The sequence below is a fragment of the Stegodyphus dumicola genome, chromosome 6 (genome assembly GCF_044657685.1).
Source record: "Stegodyphus dumicola isolate Sdum_Otavi_A_Nest chromosome 6, ASM4465768v1".
Taxonomy (NCBI): Eukaryota; Metazoa; Arthropoda; class Arachnida; order Araneae; family Eresidae; genus Stegodyphus; species Stegodyphus dumicola.
The window spans coordinates 68,336,567-68,361,130 of NC_140773.1; the positions used below are offsets into that span (position 1 = coordinate 68,336,567).

The 24,564-nt window shown below is 34.6% G+C and overlaps 1 long non-coding RNA gene across 1 annotated transcript in view; it reads right to left on the reverse strand.

The window, feature by feature from the left end:
• The window catches only part of LOC146996770 (uncharacterized), a 183,266-nt gene that overhangs the window by 44,301 nt on the left and 114,401 nt on the right, over positions 1 to 24,564 (reverse strand). Inside the window, exon 3 of the long non-coding RNA XR_015041659.1 lies at positions 3,314 to 3,387. This is a non-coding gene — a long non-coding RNA (uncharacterized LOC146996770). The remainder of the gene's footprint in view (positions 1 to 3,313; positions 3,388 to 24,564) is intronic.

A 24,564-nucleotide genomic window follows, 5' to 3' on the forward strand; every position in this document is an offset into this window, starting at 1 on the left:
AATTTTCAAGCATACAATTTATATTTTAAATGAAAAATATATTATGATTTAAAAAACATGAGTATAAATCTCGATTGTTTGCTGGTATGTGTACAACTATTTATGTTACTTATACAAAATGTTTAAAACAATTCAATAGATCAAATGAGGTCTTAAATATTATTTATTTGCATAACACATTTAATTACAAACCTATCAATTTTTAATGTTTTAATAGAGAAACAAGAAATTAAATTACAAAAATAATAAAATGTAAAATTACAAATACACTTACTAATACATGTTTAGGTAATTAAAATTAAAAAGTTAAATACACTAAAATTGCTTTCCAAGCCAAAGGATTATGTTGGTTTATGCATAATATATTCTTTGTTATTTATGGTTACACTGCAACTGTTTTTAGTTTTCTTTTATTTGAATATTTAGTAACACTGTCATTTTTTAAATGTGAGTAATTATTTAAAAGAGTATTTGTACAAGAGTATAATAGCAATTGAATAATTTTAAGTGATAAATGGCTTTTTTGCAGGAAATAATTTAAATTTCCTAACACATAAGAATTTCTAATATCATAGCATATATTAAATTACATTGGTTAAATACTTGCAGGAAATTCTTTTCATATTCAGGGCTTATGAGCTTCGGCACGATAATAAAATTACGCAGTATTACATTAATAATATCAGCAGGCGAGAGGTCTTTGTGTCAGTGGCTGGGAGTTAAGCTCTCGAGAGTATCTGCTTTCGGGAAAGCCGACTGTGGGGCTTGAGTTTGCTTATAGGTCCGTCTAGCCCTAATACAGAAATCTGTGTTCCCTCGTTGGACTCTGATCTGATATTAAGGTCCAACCAGCAAAGCATCTAGAAATCTCTCATGGCATGAACCACAAACTGATATTCTCGAAGTGTTTCAGCATCTTGATAAGAGAAACACCAATGAGATAATATGCAGGCAACTTTTTTTGGAACATATATACAAACGGGTCAAAATCAGCTGATCATGTAGGAGCGTTGCTCGTAATAAGAGACCATACTTCAGTCCACCATACCCAGTCAAATATGCAAAGGCAATTTATCAACCATACTTTCAAGATCAGAATCTGTAACATCAATATGCTTGAAATTATGAAACCGTTTTACAATAATTTCATGAGAAGTATCGTTAATCAAATTAAAAGAGTTAGAGAAATCATCGATAACAATTGCCTCTGCCTCTTTACTTTTAGTTAAGTTTAATACAGAACATGCACGTAGTTTGTTTTCTACTCCAAGAAACGTGTCGTAGCAACTATGAGAATGTGTTCCAGCCATCCTGCGATATAAACTAAAACGATGTTCCAATTCGTCTGTCTGGGTTTTACCAGGCTAAAAGTAGGACATGTTGAGTTCACCTATACAATACCTGCACAGTTCTATCATACATGCTCTTGTTAATATAACAGCAGAAAGTGTCTCTTTTGTCAACCTACCAGTATCACTCTTCATGTCTTTCGATTTTGTCAACAAATAAAAAAAATTTATTAAAAATACAAATTTCTTGTCTGATTCATTCCATACTAATGGTTTGCAGAAGTCATCACAGGACTGTAACCTTTTGTTTAGGTTTGGTGTTTTAATATTCATTATTGAAAACCACGAAGAAAATATTTTAATATATGCAGATGGTTCATGAAAATTTGACAAATTATGCTTTACACCTAATTCTTTCAGGCCTTGTGATATTTGTTGGTTGAAAATTTGCAAAGCAAGTTTCACATTTTGAAGGTCTGAATTTGTAGGCCACAGAGCGTCATGAGATGTTGTATATCCATATTTTAACAAATTACCATTTTCAGCTTCGTATATATTTTTTAAGGTAAGAAATGAAGAGGTACATATATTATTTGAAGATAGTTCAAAATTTGAAAACTACATAGCTTCTTCGTGATTTTTCTGATTTAACCAGTTGTTATGAACGCGTTTTATAATATAAACAGAATCAACTTCTTGAAACAATAGACGAGCAACAGTAGCTATTCGTGTTGCCTCAAACGAGAAGACGTCCTAATTTTTCTTCAGTATAAGGCTTTTCAGTTTATCTATGCATCTATCTTGAAGGATTTTATTTTAAGTATGAATATAAATTGTAACCTCTTAGTCCAAGAGACTGCAGTGATAAAATTTTGGAGCAACTGCAGAATAGATGTTAGCAACTTATATACATTGTGATGTAAAAGCCAAAATGAGTAATGTTTTGAATGTAAATAAATTTAATGATTTTACATAACAGTACGTTTTTAACTGTTTTTAAAAATAAAGTATTCTATTATTATGCAAGATAAAGTACACGCTAACATTTGATAATAATTTGAAGTAAAATAAAAGCTAGCGTAGATTTTATTAAAGAGCTTTTATTAAATATTATTATTTAAAAAATTTAAAGAGTTAAAATTCAGGTTCTCCAATGAATAAGATTTAATGAAAATTAATCTTAGAACATAAGGTACAATCTTGAAATACGGTGTCGTTGACTTGTAGGGTGTCTTAGTTATTAATTTGTAGGATTTTTCTTAGAAGGTAGTTTGTTCAAAACTCTACACATTTTCACACACACCTCCATACATTACAATTGTAGACAGCAGGAGTGAAAAACTGAGTTTATATCGGTAATGAAATTGTAAATGCCAAGTTGAAAACTATAAAATGTAAAGTTTTTCCCTTGCTAAACCTTTTTTTTTTTTTTTTTTTTTTTCCAAAATGCCTGAAAGACATGAGAATAAATTAAATGGTGATGAAGACGCCAAATTTATTCCAACGAAATTGAAACTTCTGTAAAAATTTAGTTTTAGACATTTAATTTTGAGTGGTGGTGTTCCATGGGTCATAATTTCTCAGTTGTTTCGTTTTCAGGAGTCACGTCGGGAGAGCATTAGAAATAGCAATCAAAAACTTCAAGATTTCACAGAACATGGAAATAACATTTATTAACAATAAACTTATTGATAAAGTATATTACTTCCGCCTATAGCGGCCATGAAACATAATCAAGCATAAAAAATTTATGACACGCGTCATTTTTCATGTTCAAGCGTCAAGTGGAATATTTTTCATCGGCGCGCAGCAAGAGCGCCACCTACCGAAAAGACGGAACATACTCCGCCCCGATGAACATTGGTTCATTACAACATTATTATAAAGATCTTCAATTTTAGATTTAAACAAGTTTCCCAAACGTTCAACGGTATATCATATAAAATAACAATGCATAATGACAAATTTAAATTAAATAACAACATTAAATTTAGCATAAAATTTTACAAATAAAACATACTTACAATCTCTAGGAGGAAAACAAAATGATGAAACTGCTAAATTACCATAATCCACAATTGTAGTCCATTCTCTAAATCTGAAACATAATTTAATTAATAATAATAATAATGACACAAATTATGAATATACAATTAATGTTGTTTTTAGAGTCTTATTCACTCCATGGTAAGCGGGAAAGTTTATGTATAGGACGCTTCATTTCGCCCAATAAAGGTTTTAGTTTCACAACACGAACTTTACCATCAGCATCAGGATATAGTTCAATTACTCATCCAAGTCGCCACTTTAATGGAGGCAAATTTTCATCCTTCATCAAGACTAAGTCATTGAGGGCTAAATTTGGTTTATCCCTCAACCATTTGGTACGCCCTTGAAATTGAGAAAGATAATCTCTAGACCAACGTTTCCAAAAGCTCTGGAAAATTTGCTGTGTCAATTTCCATCTTTCAGCAGGGGTTAGCTTATTATTTGTAAGATCAGGTTCAGGAATTGCTGTTAATGTAGTACCAATTATCAAATGTCCAGGTGTTAAAGGATTAAAATCTTCAGGGTCAGATGAGATGGAAACTATTGGCCTGGAATTCAAACACGCCTCGATCTGTGTAATTAAGGTGTGAAATTCTTCGTATGTCAGAATCTGGGTCCCAATAGTCCGATTTAAATGAATCTTCATTTGTTTCACTCCAGCCTCCCAAAGGCCTCCAAAGTGAGGGGCAGCAGGAGGATTGAAGATCCATTGAATATTTTCACCGCTCAGGTAGTTTTGAAATGCTTCCTCAGAGGAAAGTGTAGCTATGTATCTTCTTAATTCTCGATCAGCCCCAACAAAGTTGGTGCCTCTATCGGAAAAGATTTTCTTGGGTTTTCCTCTGCGTGACACAAATCTTTTTAGAGATGCTAGGAATGCTTTAATGTTTTGACATGTGGATGGTGCCTGGAATCCTATTGATGATATTAATTCGATCCCGATAGCTTCTACGACAAGGCAGCGATCATCGTTTTTATTTTTTATTTTTAGACTATATACATCAAATTCTTGTGAGTTACCACGCTCATTTCCAAACGAATAAATTGTTAAGAGATTCTTTTCTAATGACTTGCAATCGGGACCTGTATCCGAAAGTTCCAAATCCTTTTTAGTCATAAATTCTTTAATGTTTTGACATGTGGATGGTGCCTGGAATTCTGTTGATGATATTAATTATATCTCGATAGCTTCTACAACAAGGCAGCGATCATCTTTTTTATTTTTTATTTTTAGACTATATACATCAAATTCTTGCGAGTTACCGCGCTGATTTCCAAACGAATAAATTGTTAGAAATTCTTTTCTAATGACTTGCAATTCTAAATCGCGCGCTAACTTGTGGGTGATGAAGTTCCGTTAACTACCTGAATCAATTAATAATCTTACGATTCTCGATTTATTTTTGCTTTGAGCAATAACAGAACATGTCTGTAAAAGCACACTATTTTCAGGTTTTAGAGTATTACAGTGAGTACATTACAAAATGAGTGGTGGTGTACCATGAGTCATAATTTCTAAGTTGTTTCGTTTTCATGAGTCAGGTTGGGAAAGCATTAGAAATGGCAATCAAAAACTTCAAGATTTCACAGAACATAGAAATAACATTTATTAACGATAAACTTATTGATATAGTATATTACTTCCGCCTATAGCGGGCATGAAACGTAATCAAGCATAAAAAAAGAATGACATGCGTCATTCTTCATGTTCAAGCGTCAAGTGGAATATTTTTCATTGGCGCGCAGCAAGAGCGCCACCTATCTACCGAAAAGACGGAACAAACTTCATAATTGTAAAAAAATTAGTCATTTTCTAGGTTTAGAATTTAAGATTTTAGCAAGGTAGTTAATGACTTTCATTGAATTAATTAAATTCTGGTGTGAAAAATGTACGGAACCTTATGTTAATTAACCAGTCGTTTACAATTTCAGTCTTCACTTCTCATTTCCGTATTCCACACCAGAATGTAAATTAGTATTAAGTATTTAAACTGAGGTTTTTAGATTTGAGACAGAGAGTGTTTATGGCACATTATGTGGCAAATTTCCTGCCAACTCTGGAATTCCGCTTTGCGGTCTCGCTGTAGATACTTTAATTCTGACTCTCCGGTATTGAACCAACTTCTAGTACTATTTTTACTTCCTTGTACGAAGTAAAAAGGAAGTATTGTACTCGCGAAAAGTTTCAGGCAGCATATTTCAACGAAAATATCCATTTTGACTGCTATCGAATGCAATTTGACGATGTTTTTGCGTGATATCTGTACGTAAGGACAGAATAAAAGACTCTTTTCCTCCAAAAAATTACAAAACTGCTTTAAAATGAATTCTGAAGAGAATTTTTCGTGGCTTCTGTACGAACATAATATGTAAGTACGTACGTATCTCGCATAACTCGAAAACGAGTAGCCTCAGAACGTTGAAATTTTGTATACAGGACTGCTATAACATGTAGATGTCCACCTCGTATTTTCTCGTTTGGTGTGGCTGTCCAATCAGCCAGCAATTAATGTCCAATCAGCCGCACCAAACGTATATAAATATATTTATATATATATCCACTATGTTACCCGGCTCAGTGATCTCAGTTTCTTTACTCTTATATGTTAGTAAATTGTACATATTTTACTTTAAAAATGATTGAATTATGCTGTTCATATCTTCAGGTTAAGGTTTTATGCTTTTAAGAAATCTGCAAGCAATATTTGTAGAATTATCAACAATTTAAAAGCTGTTTTAGTGCGATTAAGCCTAATGTTTAAGTAACATGGCGGACATGTTTGTTTAAATTTGAAACAGAAGAATAGTAGATTTATTGCCTATCTAGAGAGACTAAGCTTCGCAACAACAAAGATAACGCCGTCATTTATTATTGCGAATTAAATCATGCTTAATTCTTTCTGGAATTTTTCGAGGAAATAAGTGTTTAAGATTTACTTCGTAATTTTTAATATAGATATTTTGAGTTTTTATGTATTATTGCCTTCTCGCGAAGGGAGAACTGAATTAATTGAATGAGAAATACTGAATCGTCTGTGAAAAACTGTTTCTTTTTTGTTTTGTTTGCTTAATTTCTTTTATACATTGTTCTAGATTTATTAAAGTATTTGAATAGAACAGGTGGCAACGATTAGATAATTCTTCAAATGATATAAATTTTGCGCATTCTGAGTTATAATATGAACGAAATATAACGCTGTTAAGTGAACCTAGCGCCAGAGTTTCGCTATGGTAAACAAATATAGTGAATTTATTCTATTGTAGTTTATGCGCTATCGACGAAGTAGATTTAATCCAATCCAATAAGTTTAAACCTCATAAATATTATATTTTATATTTACAAAACTTTTCTTGCCTCTGTGTTGAAAGTTATCTGCTTCACTTTGAAAAATTTTGAAAATGGTAGCCCTAATCTAAGATCAGCAATTAAGGAAATAAATCTGCGGACATATTTTTCAAACTTTCGCACTTATCTCAACCGCATTCTGTTGCTGATTTTCCTAAGAAATGTATTAAATCCAGCATCATTGCATATCGATGAAATACAATGATGTTCAGAAAAGTTTCTAGAGAAAAAGTTCAGGAGCTCTGTACTAAAGACATCATTTTCCCATAATCTACCTAGAACTGTGGGCGTGAAAAAATTTTCTTCTTAGGCCTGACCATGACATTTTTGCAAACACATCTTCATCGTATGAGTCTAAAACTCAATATATCCTTTATATGTCTTGGTTAGCATGACTGGCGACCACTTCTCCATTTGCCTTTCTCTTAAGGACGCTGCAAACAGTAATTATGCAAAGGATTTTAAAACTTTTGCTTTTTTTCTAGACTTTACTGAGCTATCCAAAAAGACTTAATGGCTAAAAAGTCGAGGTCAGCCGTCGATAAAAAAGTCCTTTTCAGGATATGCTAAACTTGCAATTAAATCAAATAAAAAAGTGTTACTTGAAGACATTAAAAAGCTGTACAATGCCTCAATAAAGAGTTTATGACTAGAAGACTTTTAAATTAAAATATATAAAAGGCTCCCTAAATGCAACAAAATCACGCAAGCATATTCATAATGTTGGTCTTTGCCAGTTCATAATGTTTAATATCTATAACTTAATAGCATTTTAAGTTCAACTTAAAACAGAGTTTCCGTTTTAAAAGGTTCGACATTTTATTCTACATTTCATTTTTGAGCTCAAAACAAGTATCAAAGCTCTAAGACTTGTAGGAAGTCTTGTACTTACGATGATTTGCACTCACAGCAGACGGTCAACCACTTTTATTACATGTTCTCTAATTTAATTTTCTTTTGTTATTTCTTATTTCTACCTTAAAAGTAGCGGCACGCTTATGATAAATCTGTCTGCATCGTTTCAAAATTAATCCCTATCTTAGGATTATTATATGGTGTTCATGACACGTGCACTTAAATAAAAGTCTTTTAGCCAATAATAATGTTAAAATATGCAAACCAAAACTTAACTAACCAATAGTAATAAAGTAAAACCATAACTGTATTATTCTTAATTTCACCTTCATATTATAATCTCAGCATTTCTTCTTAAACTTTAGTGTAACATTCTGATATCAACTTACCTTTCAAACTTCAAATACATAATAAAAATGCCAGAAGTATAAATATAATAGTTAAAGAACGCCGGCATATCTTGCACTGATTTGGCTATGTACGTCTGATTCAAAAATGTTTTATCAAAAATAAAAGAGATATTGAATCGTTTATGACTGCAAGTACGCACAAGCTCCGTCATGATCTTCATTGTCCACATCAAACTTTTAAAGCATACATACATCGCACTGCTTTTGTGTATGCATTACAGCGTCGCCACTGGGCAGCAGTCAAAAACCTATGACTAATCGGAAATCAGTCTTTTCTATAATCAGCCCATTTCCAGTAACTTAGCATTTGTCACATTAATCTGTAGTAACAGCAGATAAGTTCAGGTATTAAAATAAATATCATTAAAGAATATTGTAAAAGAAAAAACATCGGTTAAGGAGCAGGAGAAAGAATACTATCATGCATAATTCTTTTAAAAATTATTAAAACAATTGTATAGAATCACTCTTTTCGGTATTATAAAGGATGTAAAAGTTTCTTTTATTTAAAACTCAAATAATTGTGTTATGTAGTAATTCTGGTCTCAGAGGTTTTCTAACTGTGGATTTAAACGCCAGAGTTTGTTAGATGCCAGTCTGCGAGGAAAGCAGAATTTGCAAATAAAAGTATTGTTCATCGTAGGAGACGTTGTGTAGAGGTGTGATTTTTTTTTTTTTTCCCGGGAAGAGGAAAGTACCCTGAGGTTCTCGCTTGCCGTTAATAAAGAAGGATGTGCAGCGCCTACTGAAATTTTTATGGAGTTATTTTTGGCTGCGATAAGCTCGTGGCAGACTGCGATTCACCAATTAATTTGAAATGAGGCTTGGTTGCGTCAGTCGTTGTCGTATGATTATTAATTAGGCGAGAAGTTAAAAGAGAGGATTTGGTTCAAAGGGGAAGGATGGGCTACTGCCCGATAAATAGACGGACAAAAATTAAATGTACTTCAAAACAAAATCTTACGTAGCATAGTGAACGCACCCTGGTTCGTGCGAAATTCTCAAATTCACAAAGACCTGGATATCAATCCAATTCACGACCAAATCCTAATTTCTGCACACAACTTCTTTGAAGATATGAGAAATTCTCCCTATGAAGCTATTAAATCGCTTACAGACTATGACCCTACTATTGAGAACGTAGTGAAAAGACCTCGAACGATCCACCACAATTCTAAGTGGTGGTAGTGTATATAATGTGTAAAAAAAAAAAAAAAAAAAAAATTTACTATTCCTTTGCAGTTACTATTCAAGAAAGATGAACTTTGCAAAATTAGGACTTTATTTTTCATCGATGAATTCTTCGTTTTACTACTTATTTAACCAAGATTTTTACTTTTACTTTTAATTTTTACTATTTCGTATCGTGTGTTTTAAAATCAAAGTTCGTGGTAACACCAAGTGCTTACTCTCACTCATTAGCCCTAGTGAGCTACATGACCTCATTTTCGCCTTTTACAGTTTCCTATTCATTTAATGATTATATCGCAAGTTTAGAAGATTTTCAAGTGTTTCAAAAGACATAGGACTCTTAAATTCACAAATAGATGTTGCTTTTACTATGTTCGAACTTTATTTATTGCCAAAAACTACAAAAACTTCATTTTTCGAACTCTGACTCCTCGACCAATCTAAATGCCGGACGCTGATCACGTGTTTCTGCTCTTCTTGACTCACGCAGAAGCTTAGACTTTCATTTCGCTTCTCGCCACCATTTACGTATATAATCACCCATGCTATGCCATGATATGCAATTTAGCAAAACTTATTTTATGAGTTCTCTCATTTATTGATTTCGCCTTCGGGCGCGGTGTATTTTAAATACACCTCTTAAATTTTTAACTTTATGGCCTATGGTAAAATGATAATATACTGGTAAGAGCTCCTAGTAGCTAAAGCCAGCAGTAAAGATATGATCCAAGATCCAAAGGGGAAGGAGACTTTCATTGACCGACTTGTTCTGAGTTGGATGGTGAGAGTTTGCGGCAGCTGCTAGTTTTGTGATGGCAAAAATGAAAAAAAGGTTGTAGATTTTGTTGAAGATGGACGGATGGGCTTTTTCCCCCTCTAGGTACAGGTTTTGAGTTGGGTGTTCAGAGTCTTCGTCAACCCCTCGTTGGGAGTAGAGACTGCAGTTTGGGATAGAGGTGAAGTGTTCCAGTTTCTAGATTTCGAAAAAGGATTCTTACAAATTAAGAACAGCAGGCTGAAAGGTTCACTGGCTGAAAGGTGCACCTGGGTGTGAAGGAAAAAGAGCGTATTTTAGAGAATCTGTAATGTAAAAACGAGAGAAGTGTTCCAATTTCCAGATTTTAAGAAATGATTCCCTGAAGTTACCAATAGCAAGAGCACTGGCTGAAAGATGTGTCAAGTGTGTGAAGGAAAACGAATGTATTTTAGCAAATATGTCTTGGAAAGACGAGAGAAGTACTCCAGTGTCCAGATTTTGAGAAATGATTCCTAAAAGTCACGATTAGCAAGAGTTCACAGGCTGAAAGATGTGCACAGAGTGAGTGGAGAAAGAGCTTTTTATTAGAGATATCTAGAAATAAACAGAGTGACAATGAAGAAGAGAAAGTAAAGTAATGAAGTGGTGATGAATCTCTAGCGTATGTGAGATAGAAGTAAACTTGCGAAGCAGTCTCGACCTCAGGGAAGATGACCAAAGGTATTCAATGAATAAGTATGTAATGTAAGTGAAACACAGGAACTCATAAAACACCAGAAAAGAAGATGAACCGATCTGCGTGATGTTCTTGGCGGGTGTTCCAGTTGCCGATGCCTAAAGAGACGGTTCCGAATACATGAAAATATACATAAAAACTGTGTTAATCAATCTTTGTGAACAATCGTAAACGATCGTGAACAATGTCAAACTGTGTTATGTACGGCAACTGACTGTGTTAAGGACAGGTTTCATGAGTTCAAAAAAAAGAGTACTGCATCGTTAAATTTGTTTTGTTTCTTGACATTGAGGAGTCCTGAAGTCGGCAATCGTAACTACCCTTCACCTTCTCTTTGTTGTAGGGTGATTATATAAGTCTGAAGTTTATTTGGATGGTAATGTTTATTATGGAGTTCAGGATAAAGCTTTTATTTGTATGTTTATTCTGACCTTAATATGTTGTTGGGGAAAGTAGGAAAATGTATTTTGGAAAGGAAAAAAAATGAATAATTTTTGTAGCTGGGATAAGTGTTTATTTAGGAATATGTTTTTTTCCACGACAGATCCAGTTAATGAATTGCAAATAGGAATCGAATCTGGGTTATCTAAACCGGATCTGGGTTATTTCCTGATTACTGTCATATTAGTACTGTACTGTCAAAATGTTCATTAGGAAGTAAAATTAAAAATTTGTGATTTCTTGAAATTTGCTATGTGATTAATTTAGCACCTAAACTTCTCGACTACAACTGGACAGAAGTTGTACTTACGTTGTACTTAAGACTGAAAGTTGTACTTAAGACACTTCTTGTACTTACAAAACAGCCAGCATTTATGGCATAACTCAAAAGTACCAAATTCAAGTTTAAACTAAATTTAAGTTGTAAATTAGCCAAAGGCTACACAGAAATAATTAATGCGCAAGTTGGCTCAAACCTACACCAGCGTGACAAGCGCTATTGACAAGAGTAAAGCAACGCCGAAGACAGAATAAAATTGAGAAACTTTTAATGATATGAATACGCGAGAAAACCGTCAGGAATATTGTTGCGCGCATTTCATTACTAGCGTCGGCGCATGCGTCTTGAGCTCTTAGAGTTTTGTGACATGAGATTGTGAGCTAAGAGCGTGTGAGAGGTAGCGTGGCTTCGAGTGGCCATGAACTATGTAAATTAATGAGAATTAAAGTGAGATATAATACAGTCCATTGTTCCTGAGTTTATTGAATTATAGTGTAGTGCCTGTGCAAAACATCGTGGTCCGTCATGGGCCAGAGATCTATGGATTAAGAGTTAGTTACAAGTAACAAGTAAGTCAGCAGTTTCGATTTAAGAATAAAGTATCATTTTGTTACTTTGAGATACTGTGTAAGAGTTTTGAGAAAATTTATATACTGTGTTACTGTGTTTAAATTATTGAGAAGAATTACTTATTATCTTGTGTTATTTCATTAAGAGTATAATGTTGATAAAAGGTGCACTTAAAGAGGATTTAAAGCTATTGGCTTTAGAACTGAATATAGAGTTAAGTGAAAAGATAACTGTTACAGATTTAAATTTAGCGATTAAAAGTAGTGAAGCTTTTAAATCCGATCCAAATTCGGTAATAGAGTTGGGTAATTCCATAGTAGAGCATCGTAAATCTGAAGAAGCTAAAGTATTACAGTTAGAACAAATTAAATTAGAGAGATCTAAAACAGAACTGGAAATTGCTCGATTGCGAGCTGAAACAAAAAGTGTTAATAATGATCAAACCGAAAGTAAAGGAGAAAGTTCCGATTCCTTAGAATCTCTTATTAAAAGTATAAGAACACTAACATTGAAGGTTCCGAGTAAACCTGAAAACTGGAGTTATTTTTTCTCGTCTTTAGAAAGAGCTTTCGCGACAAAAAATGTGCCTGAGAAATCTAAAGCGGAAATATTGTTAAACTTGTTAGGGGAACGGGCTTCGAACATTATCGTGTATATTAGAGATGAGGAGCTAAGTGACTATGAAAAAGTAAAAGCTATTATTCTAAAAGAATTCGAACCTACACCACAAATTGTTTTAGAAAATTTTAAAAAGGCTCAACGCCTAAATGAGTCCCATGTGCAGTTCGTGTCGCGATTAACCACAAATTTCGAATATTACTTAAAATTGAGGAAAGTGTCTGATTTTGAAACTCTGAAGCAGTTAGTAATATCAGACAAATTGTTTGAGACATTAGATCGAGAAACGTCAGCCCATATTTCTGTAAGGCAAGCTGAAAGTTGGTTTCCGCCTCAACTAATGGCTAAGGAAGTAGATTTATTTTTCACATCTCGCGGAAAGTCCCTTGCCGCAAGTGTGCACAGTTTTCAAAAATCTCGCAACAATTACAAAACGTCGAAAAATGTTTCAAAGGTATTCCTTGCCGATGCAAAAGGTTTAAAGTGTGTTCTTTGTGAGGAAAATCATTTTTTGGCAAAATGCCCAAATTTCTTGAAACAACCGGTGAATGATCAGGTTGAAATCATCAAAAGTCATAAATTATGCTTTAATTGCCTAGGATTAAACCATTCCGTCAAAAACTGCAGATCAAAGTTTTCGTGTTCCGTTTGTGGGAAAAGGCACCACATGACATTGTATTTTCCAGTAGAAAGTAAATCATCGAAAGAGAAGAAAAAAAATAAAAACGAAACAGCGAGTAGTTCCAGTGTGCTTTCCCCCCTAGCGCCAGACTTTCTGCCTTACAGCGGTAATACTCTACTTACAGCGACTAGTGTAAACAGATGCAAAAAAAGTGTTCTTCTGAGCACGGCTATTTGCTTTATTAGTGATAGTGTGAATAAGCTACATCCAGTCAAAACATTACTTGATGGCGGCAGTACTTCATCGTTTATAAGCAGAGACTGTGCGAATAAATTCAACTTTGATTATGAGAAGGTAAACATTGCGATTTCCGGATTAAATGATTCCTTGTTTACAATTCGGAAAAGAGTTTCGGCATGCATTAGCAATAAAGATAAAAGTTACATGAGACATTTAGACTTATTAGTAGTACCAAAAATCACGCAAGATTTGATTCCTTCAAGGAAAATTGATATTAAAATGCAGGATTTTTGTAACATAAAATTAGCTGATGAGAATTTTAATGTTCCAGAACGTATAGAGATGCTTTTAGGAGCTGAGGTTTTCTTTGAGATATTAAAATCTGAACAAATTCGCTATGAAAACACGGGTCTTATTTTACACAACAGCGTGTTCGGGTTTATAGTGTCGGGAAGCGTTACATCAGAACAGAGCCGCGTACATTGTGGGTTAATGAAATCATCTAATGACTTAGAACAAAGAATGAGAAAATTTTGGGAAATAGAGAATGTTGAAACAGCCATTCCAAAAAATAAAGGAACAGCAATATGTGAAGAACATTATGTGCAAACTCATAAGCGGAATGAAGAAGGGAGATACATTGTAACAATGCCATTAAAGGAAGATCCTATTTGCTTAGGAAATTCAAAAGATGTTGCCCTTGAGAGATTAAATTCCCTATGGAAAAGATTAGTTAAAGACCTTGAATATTTGAGTCTGTATCAGGATTTTTTAAAGGAATATGAAGAGCTAGGGCATATGACTGAGGTTGAAGAGAAAAATGAGCCTAGGGTAGTGTACTATATGCCACATCATGGGATATACCGACCTCAAAAAACAACAACTAAATTGAGAACAGTGTTTAATGCATCATGTTTAACATCAAATGGAATTTCGCTAAATTCTTTACAACGTAATGGAGGGGTTATTCAAGATGATCTCTTTTCAATCATGCTTAGATTTAGAAAGTACCCATTCGCATTTACGGCGGATATTAGAAGAATGTATAGAATGATTAAAATTAACCCTGAACAGAGATGCTTGCAGCGAATCCTGTGGAAAAAAGAAAATGATGCACCTGTGAAAATCTACGAGCTTAATACTGTGACTTACGGTACAGTTAGTGCGCCATACTTAGCTATGAGAACTCTTAAACAATTGTCGATTGATGAAGGTCCAAAATTTCCATTAGCTGCGCCAGTCTTACTTAAAAATTTTTATATGGATGATGTGCTTAGTGGAGCGGAATCTTTGAGTACAGCTAAGGAGCTTAAATCTCAGTTAACCGCAATACTGAAGAGTGCAGGAATGACACTGCACAAGTGGTGCAGTAATCATGCTGAACTTGCGGAAGAAGATCACTCCTATTCCTTTCCTAATGAAGCAGAATCTACAACACTTGGAGTGTCTTGGAGGTCTAGAAGAGACTGTTTCTGTTTTAGAGTGAAACTCGATAATGACATAGTTGTTACCAAACGACAAATATTGTCCACAATTGCAAGATTGTTTGACCCGATTGGTTTACTAGGGCCAATCATAAGTAAAGCCAAAATATTCCTCCAACGGTTGTGGTTGTTAAAGCTGAATTGGGATGAACCACTACCAAAAAAGGAAGCTGATGAGTGGAAGAAGTTCTCTACTGAACTGGAAGTTTTAAGTAAAATAGAAATTGAAAGGTTTATTCTTATTGCAGAAGTAGACTATGTGGAACTTCATGGATTTGCAGATGCCTCTGAGGTAGCATACGGAGCAACCATATATTGCAAGTGCCGTTCGAGAGATGGAGAAGTGAAGACAAGGCTAGTGACGAGTAAATCCAGAGTCTCGCCTATTAAACGAGTTACTATTCCGAGACTGGAGCTTTGTGCGGCAGTCCTACTTGCAAGGTTGATGGTTAGAGTAATATCTGCATTACAAATTTCTGTGAACAACGTTTATCTGTGGAGTGACTCCATGATCGTGCTTTCATGGATACAAAAGGAGCCTTACCAGTTGAAGACATTTGTTGCAAATCGAGTGGCAACAATTCAAGAGTCGACTAATGGTCATCAATGGCGTCATGTGTCATCAAAGGAGAATCCGAGTGACCTTATATCCCGAGGTTTGGATCCCAGTAAACTTCTACAAAATGATATGTGGTGGAAAGGCCCTCTGTTCCTGAGATACGACGACTACCCAAATAGAGAGATTCCGGTGGAAGTCCATGTGAAGGACTTTCCAGACGAACTTAAAATCCTTAGTGACTCTAATATTTTTCTTAATGTGAAAGCTAACCCTTTCATTGAGGATTTCTTAAATTTAAGTAACAATTACACTAAAATTATTCGTGTTTTAAGTTTTATTTTTAGGTTTGTAAACAACTGCAAGGGGAAGGATAAGGTTTCAGGTCCTCTTCAGAGCTCAGAATTAAAATTAGCTGAACTCAAACTGATTAAGCTAATTCAAGATAGTGAATTTAAAAAAGAAATTTCAAGCCTTGAAAAGGAGGGTAAGGTACCTCCAGATAGCAAGGTAAGAAGTGTTTTTCCATTTTTAGATCAATATGGAATTTTAAGAGTTGGAGGCAGATTAGCTAATTGTAAGTTGAATTTTGATAGAAAATTTCCTATAATCTTACCAAAGAATCATAAGTTGACTAATCTAATTATTGTGATGTTTCATAAGAAATACATGCATATTGGTCCACAAGGCTTACTGTCTATTGTTAGACAAGGGTTTTGGCCCTTAAACGGGCGCAACACTTGTAGAAAAATAGTACATGAGTGTGTCGTATGTTTCAAAGCAAAACCACCCTGTCAACAACTTATGGGTCAACTCCCTCAAGAAAGAGTCAGCCCGAATTTTCCATTCAATTGTGTTGGAGTTGATTTTTTTGGTCCTTATTTTATAAAATACCCCTATCAGAGAAAAGGTCGCCTTAACAAGGTGTATGTGTGCATTTTCGTTTGTTTTGTTACCAAAGCTTGTCATCTTGAGTTGGTAACAGACCTGTCTAGTCAAGCATTTATTGCAACCTTAAAGCGTTTTTTCAGCAGGAGAGGCAAGTGTGCTCGCATATTTTCAGATAACGCAACCAATTTTGTTGGTAGTAACGCAGAATTAAAGAAATTGAATAGGCTAGTCAGCAAACCAGATGATGAATTAGGTAATTATTTATCGAGTGAGAGTATTGATTGGTCGTTCATTCCCCCTAGAGCTCCCAATCATGGAGGTCTTTGGGAGGCAGGTGTCAAATCTGTTAAGTTTCATTTGAAACACGTAGTAGGCAATTTGAAACTAACCTATGAGGAGTTTCTTACAGTAATTGCTCAAATTGAAGGCATTTTGAATTCTAGGCCCTTGCAACCTTTATCGTCTGAACCAGAGGATTTTGATATCTTGACAACAGGCCACTTCCTGATAGGCAGACCTATCACGGCTATTACAGAACCTAATATTTTAAACGTTAACGATAATAGATTAAAGAGCTGGCAAAAATTGACTAAAATAGTACAAACAATTTGGAAGTATTGGAGAAATAACTATTTGAGTGCAATGCAAGGAAGAACTAAATGGTTCTTTGAAAAAGACAATGTCAAGGTTGGAACTATGGTAATTTTAAAGACTGATAATGTTCCTGTATGTAACTGGCCTCTTGGCAGAATCGTAGAGATATTCTTAGGTAAAGACAATAAGGTTAGAGTAGTTTCAGTGAAAACGAAAGGAGTTATTTTTAAGCGATCAATAAATAAAATTTGTCTTTTACCTATGCCAAATTAAACAAAAAGTATGTTTGTAATTAATTATTGTATTTTCTTATTATAGTAGTTTGATTTTGTTGATGTTATTATTTGATGTTTACAATTATTTACCTGTATTTCGTATTGTCACTCTGTGTAATTTTTTATTGTAAGATTTAATTTTGAATGATTACATCATGTCAAGGCGGGCGGTATGTTGCGCGCATTTCATTACTAGCGTCGGCGCATGCGTCTTGAGCTCTTAGAGTTTTGTGACATGAGATTGTGAGCTAAGAGCGTGTGAGAGGTAGCGTGGCTTCGAGTGGCCATGAACTATGTAAATTAATGAGAATTAAAGTGAGATATAATACAGTCCATTGTTCCTGAGTTTATTGAATTATAGTGTAGTGCCTGTGCAAAACAAATATTCTTTAATTAAAAATTCAAACGAAAATACGAAACCTTTCCAATGTTAAGAAAGGCACGACAGATGAAGGCATCGAGCATGGACTTTAAAACTAGCACAAGTGGTTTTAGGGGTACAAAAAAAGAAAAGATTTAGCTTTTGAATCTGGTCGTTAAGTGGTAAAGTGGTAAGATGATGGTGTTGTTATTTCAGGTTATACGGAATCTCTGCATTTCAAAGTTAAGAAACTCTTCACATGTGTTCTTTCACAGTTTTCGCCTTCAACAATAATCCTTTGAAAAATAGCAGCTTCACAAACAGTTAAGCTGTTAACAGCAACAGTTATCTTCAGTTAACTATTGCGTTTAGTTAAAGGGTTTACTCGCCTTTCTTTATTCCGTCGATTTGTCGCAATTGGTAGCACCGGGAAGTGTTTATTTTAAATTACTAATCAATTTCAGTTCTTCCACTTGGAATGGTAATTTTAAAGAAAATCCTTTAAATTAATTAATTTTCAGACTTTGCATAACAACCAAATTATTCATTTTTCTTATTGAGAGGAAATGACTTTTTAAAGATTAAGATGATGTATTTCTTCACAGTGCTGTGAGTCTTCAAAATTACAATTTTTTAAAATTAAGGTACAATTCTATTGCACATATTTACGAGCACAAAAGTAAATTTACCGTTTGCATTTGCTGAAGAATGTTTGCTCCAGGGTAATGCCGAGTTTGTAACTGATAGGGCGGCAGCAGATTTATTGCGGCAGTTAGCATATCGGTCAGGTAACCCGCTACACGAAACTAGCTTTGTTTCAGAGCTGAATTAAATGCAGGTTCTCAGGGATGTCTTTGATTAATGGGTAAGCAAACAGAAAAGTTTCATTTCTTTTAAAATATCTTAGTATTTGGTAGGGCTTGCCAAATGCTGGGCAAATAAGTGGTTCCTAAAGACAGTGCTGCCGTATGTTATTGCACTGGCACTGGCAGCAGATTCTCGATGGCATTCGGATTTTGCTGATTTCCGAACATTTTCAGCACTGTTTTCAGTGCTCCTTGGAAAGAGGTTAACTTCAGACGAGGAAGTGCAAAACGCACAGAAGATGTACTAAAAGAGATGTCACAAGAGAAATTTTTCATTGTTATTAAACCTCATATAAAGAACTCTAAAAATGCAATTACGTGTGAAAGATTCTTCCTTAAAAAAGGAGAAAAAAGTACAGATCTCGAAGAATAATCTGATTGTGAATAAACAGTTAGTCTTTGTCAGCCTACATTGATTCATAATCAGTAACGAAAAGGATTCAACATGCAAGAAAACTATAAATTCTGTATGCAAAACATCTACGTAAATTTAAATTTTCCAGGCACATGTAATATAAAATTTCATTATAATTGGATATTCGATCCATACACGTGTGTTTTTATTTATTCCAAAATGAGACTCTTCTAATATAAAAATGTTTAATGTTTGAAATTCCATGTTTCGCAAATATTCATCTTATAGCGCTAAGACATTTCGTCGTGTTATTTGATAAGTTTTTAAGTTCTAAATTTTCTTTTTTTTGGGAGGGGAGAGATTTGGTAAATAGAAACGAATTTAAGCGCTTCCTAGAATTCTTCTGAGTTTAAAAAGTTTTTTTTTTTTTTTTTTTTTTTTTTTTTTGCTACAGACATTATAAAACATCCTGTGATTGATTTTGTATCAAATATCATTTCATCAGAAAAATTTGTATAGCTGTGGAAACATACTAAAGATTAAAAGTCCACGCTAGAATATTCAAAATAAAAAATGTTTTAATTTTTATTTTCTGTTCCATTCACTTCAAGAATAAATAAATTTTTATCGAAAGCTTCTTTTCATGAAATTGAACTTCCATTTAAAAGTCTAATACAGTATGCTGCTTTAACATTTGTAGAGAGGCAATTGATCAGTGTAGTTACTTCATTCACTGAGCTATTTTAAAAGAAATGTGAATGCAAAATAAAAGTTGAAATGAATGAAAATTTTCTGCATGCTACAAATTTTCTTTTTATGTTGAAACTAATGAATACGAAACTATCAATCATGTCGTTTGCAGTAATCCTGTAGATAAATATGCTTAAAATTTATGAATCCATTCACAAAAGAATTTCAATTATTAGAAATTTTAAATAAGTTGAACTGAATGTTTTCAACAGGAAAATGTATTAAAATTAATTTTAATTTTCTTGATGGGGAAGATTCCTTTAACTCAAAATATAAGTCAAACATGTTAAACATATTTTCGAATAATGCTGAAATTAATTTCTTTATAATTTTTTTTTCTAAGCAGAATTTGATACTATTCGAAAACCTCTTAACTTTCATTATAGAACCTTTAATTGATATAATTCTCACTGCCATGGTATACTGAGCAATTTATTCATTACTATGTATATATAATTAGATGCATGTTTAAAAAATTAATTCGTTAATTTAATGTATTTTGTGACTGTAATATTTTTTCGCACTTTCAGAGCTCGAAATTTGAATCTGGAGGCTCAGGTGCGAAGCACATGGAAAACAGGCGCCTAGGCTAAAAGCCACATCCTGTGTGTAACGCATGGAAAAATGACGACTCTCTTACCATAACATTAGGGAATGTTGGCTGAGAATTCTGGAAATAGGATTCTCGATGTTGCGATGAGATGAGCCTTGCGTATAATACCTTCGGAGATACTCCGCCTAAAAGACAGTAAAACTGCGCTAGTTGAAGAAGGTAGAATGGGAAAAATGAAAAACTAATTTCTGAAAATAAAATAGCTGCATGAATTTCCTGTGTTCCTATTGGTCCGTCATAGAGAGAGTGCTAAATTTTTCTAATCTTTAGATTCTGGGAAATTAATAAGTAACATAGCTGCTTGAAAGCCTGTTTGTAATTTTTCTGCTGGGTTAGCTGCTGTGATTTAACCAATACAGGAGATGATCGAAGTTAGGAAAGCGTTAATTTTTTTATCTTGAATCCATTTAATAGCATCGTTTAGATCTTTCGGTGGCGGAATGATTTTTCTTTTCAATTTCTCGCTGTAGGTGGCTTGAAGGGGATTTTTCTGCCGCTGGGATCGAGGCAGACTTTGAGCTATGAAAGTTTTCCTCAGAGAGTTCGGAAACTTTAGCCTGGGGTGGGCTGCTTTTTTTTTTTTTTTTTTTTTTTTTTTTTTCAAATCTTTTCTTATACTCGCTGCATCCTCTATAGCTGCGGCTTATCTTTGGGTTTCATGGTGCATTGATTGCTTCAATGTTGTTGCCCGCACTTCACACATCTGATGGGATTACTGCAACAGAATTGAGAATAACCGAATTGCTGGCAGCGGTAGCATTAGAGTGACCTTTTCTTGGAGTTGAATTTTTCTATGGTGACGTTGAAATTGAACATATTATTGAGCTGGTGACTCTTATTTCTTTGGGGGACCTTTTTGGTTCCAGTAAGTAGATGGGAAGTTTAATTTTTTGTCCTTAGGATTTTTGGAAAACTGCTTAACTTTTTCGATTGGATAGTTCCTGAATTTAACATCTTGGCGTATGGCATCTTCTTTGATAGTAGCGGGAAATTTCTTCATAATGACCCGAATCGCTTTTTCGAATTCTAACTAGTGGGAGTGATATGGAATCTTTTTTTTAGTAGGAGTTCATTCATCGCGCTGTAATCTTTCAAGTTCTTAGTGTATATGAAGATGGATTTTCCTCTCATTTGGGATTCGTGGGGGTCTACAATTTAGAGTGAACATTTCATCCAGAGTCAACCAATCGATTTCGTCTTGATAGAAAATACAATGGGTGGGGACGGGTTGTCAGCTTCGGCTCCTCCTTCGGGGTTTTCCTCGGTGATTTTACTGAGTAACTGAAATCGGTTCTCTTGCGGTATCTCCATCGGCATCAACTTTTCTTGAATTTTCGCAGTCTTATTTGGGGTAATCCAATAACTTTCATTATCAGGGATAGTGGCGATTTGCTTCGTTCGCTGCCTCTTGCTGAAGAGCTGGTTAGTTTTCCTTGTATGTTCAGACGTGAGTTTGTTTCGGGGATTTTAGCTTCCTTTAGTCGTTGTTCAAATTCCAAGTGATGTGTCAGATAGTCAGCACCGAACTCCTGGATAAGTTTCTGTATTTTTTCATCTCTCGCTCTTTCCGCATTCATAATTTCCTTCTCCGAATTCGCATTCTCCTTTTTGGTTTTCACTTTTTTCCTGAGTCTAGGGTCTTTCATAAAGTCCTCACGTTTTAATTAGATTTAAGTACGTTTCACGTTTAAAGTAGATATCAGCAACAAAGTCGATAGTCCAGAATTCGTGCCGTGACTACCTTCCTCATCCGTATTTACTACCCTAAAAAAGGACATACTTGCCGTGAAACCCTAAGGGACCACTCGCCGAAGTCTAAGATATACTCAGTAGGACTAAAAGTAAATTCACTGACCGCCTACGGGACTGGATCAGTTTGTAGTAAATAGAGCAGTAAACAAAAGTGCGTCCAACACGCTTCGGAGTCACAGCTCGGAATGTTTGAATTTGAAATGAATGGATAAATGTTGATATAAATGAACAAAAATGTTAAAAATAGAACAACCATACCGCGTTTTTTAACTGTCAGACGTTCAACTCTTTTAATTTAGACCAGAACACCGACAGACCAATAGCCAATTAATAAGTAGGTTACTATTTTATTTCATAAACATAAATTAGGAGCATTTTCTCTTACTTTTGGCTGCGCTACTATGATGCCTACGTTGGCGTCCATTTGAGTTCACATGATTTCAAAAGAACTAAAACAGTTTTGCTGCGACTCTTTCCCTACAATTGCCTTTAGCAAAATTAAATCGAATAAATCTCTCTTATTTATCTTCTTGTGAAAATTTCCTGAAATAAATAGAGGATAAATAATTAAACAACAAAAATGAAAGAAAGAAACGACAGCAAAGAAAAGTTTTGATTTAAGAGACAATTTATGTTTTGGAAAATAAGAAATAAATTTATATTATAAACTAAAGTGCTTAGATTTTGATGAATATGAAAGACCTTCAAAAATGTATAAATCAGGAATTAATTTTAGCAAACCTAATTCAGGAGCTAAAATAGGGAATTGAATTCATACTTTAATCCTTTCAGACGAGGGCTTTTTGAGAAGCGAAAAGAAAATCTACAAAACATTATTTATAGGTATTAGAACTCCCTTGCAATATATTAACAAGTTCCCTACTTGGGTTGTAGAAACTAGAATGTGGTCGCCATCAAGTCTCAAGGTAAACAGTCAAGTAAGAAAACACATGTTGCCAAGAAGAAATCTCTGGGGTTGGAGAAAAACAATCTCTGCTACCGATAAAATAGACCTCTATATATGAAGGTTGCAAATCCCACCAGCAGTACCGGAAAAGTTAAATCTGAAAATTTCATTGATGTTAGTTAAGATGGTTAGACTCTGTTATTTAAATATGGCAAAATATACGAGAGGAGGGATAAGGGAAGGAATGACATTTTGATGGACTGTCTATGGTAAAATATCTCTTACCACGAAAACCAATCATGCACCCAACCTATTCACGTGGACTCTAACTACCAGTGTTAAGCGATCTTAACCACTCGGCTATTGATGGGAAGACGTGACTTCCCTTCCTCAATTAACCAATTATTCAAATTTTTGTTATCTCTTCCTTCTGAACTCCCAAACTTTCCCTCGCCTTTCTTCACCTGGATGCTAATTTAAAATTAAGTGAAGTGAATATTTAAACGGGTTAACCTTGGAGTTTATTTAGAGCGTGCTGTCGTTAGCTAGAGCACGTTACGAGTCTGTACTTGCTCTTACGTGGAGTGGCCACTTAAATAATTATCAGGCGGGGTATGTTGTCGAAGCAACTTAGTTAGCCTTAACTTAAAATTATAGAGACATTAGGTATTTTTTGGAAGCAGGAGAAAGGAAAAATTATCAAGGCCTTAGCCGGGAATCGAACCGCGGACATCTCAAACGCGCTGAATGTGCTGACCATTACATCACGAAGGCTCGCTAAGAAGGTGGGAGAAATACCTTATAAAATGATAGTTCAGCACTGAGCTTTAGCCTTGAATTGACTGTGTAACGTTTCTAAAGTTCCACCGCAAGTGGTCGGTGTTATTGTAAATCACGAAGTACGTGCTTTTCTGCTCATAGTTGATAATAATAAAAGATATTTTTACCCTTCTTCTGTGTTGTTATTGTTTACGACTCGGCGAGAAGTCGCCAGGTTCCTTACTAGGATCTCGTAGAGTTTATGTGGCCAAAGGGAGTACGATCCTACGACTGGCTTCCAACAGAATCTAAACTCATGGCTGAAAACGATGCTACAGTTGAGCTAGCCCCATTGACATTGCAAACTCCACCGGTTGTTGGAAATATAATGGAAGGTTTCGGCTACCTCGTTGAAACAATGCGGGCCTCCGTGAAACCCCGGTGACATTCGACGGAAGGACGTCAGTCACAAGCTTCCTAAAACAATCAGGAACCATTTTCTACTGTATCCCATCCCTAAAGTTCAAAAGATAACTATAGCGACGACCGTCCTATGAGGACAAGCACTAAGTTACTTTAAAGGCATCGGGAAATTTCTTCTGGGTGAAATAGGCAGCCTCACGTATATCTTCGAAAATTTCAAAATTGCGCTCGTAAAATAGTTCCCCGTGGTCAAAGACAGAGCTAAACTCGAAGCAGAATTGTACGGTAAGTACCAATTTGAAGTTGAAGAGTTATCTGAATTCGCAAGGTCCAAATTTCTAATATGGTGTACGGAAAAGATTCGATGCAGAAATTATTCAGATTATTTTGTTCCGACTATTGCTGTATGTCCAGAATTAAATCGAAGTGGGAAAACCAAATTTTCCGAATAATGTAGAGCTGCAAATGCAATCGAGGGATATGGAAGTTGTGGAACCTCCACATTTGAATCTCTAACATTTTCAAGCCGAAGACAGAAAAAAATTGGAAGAATTGGTAATTTTAAGAATTGGAA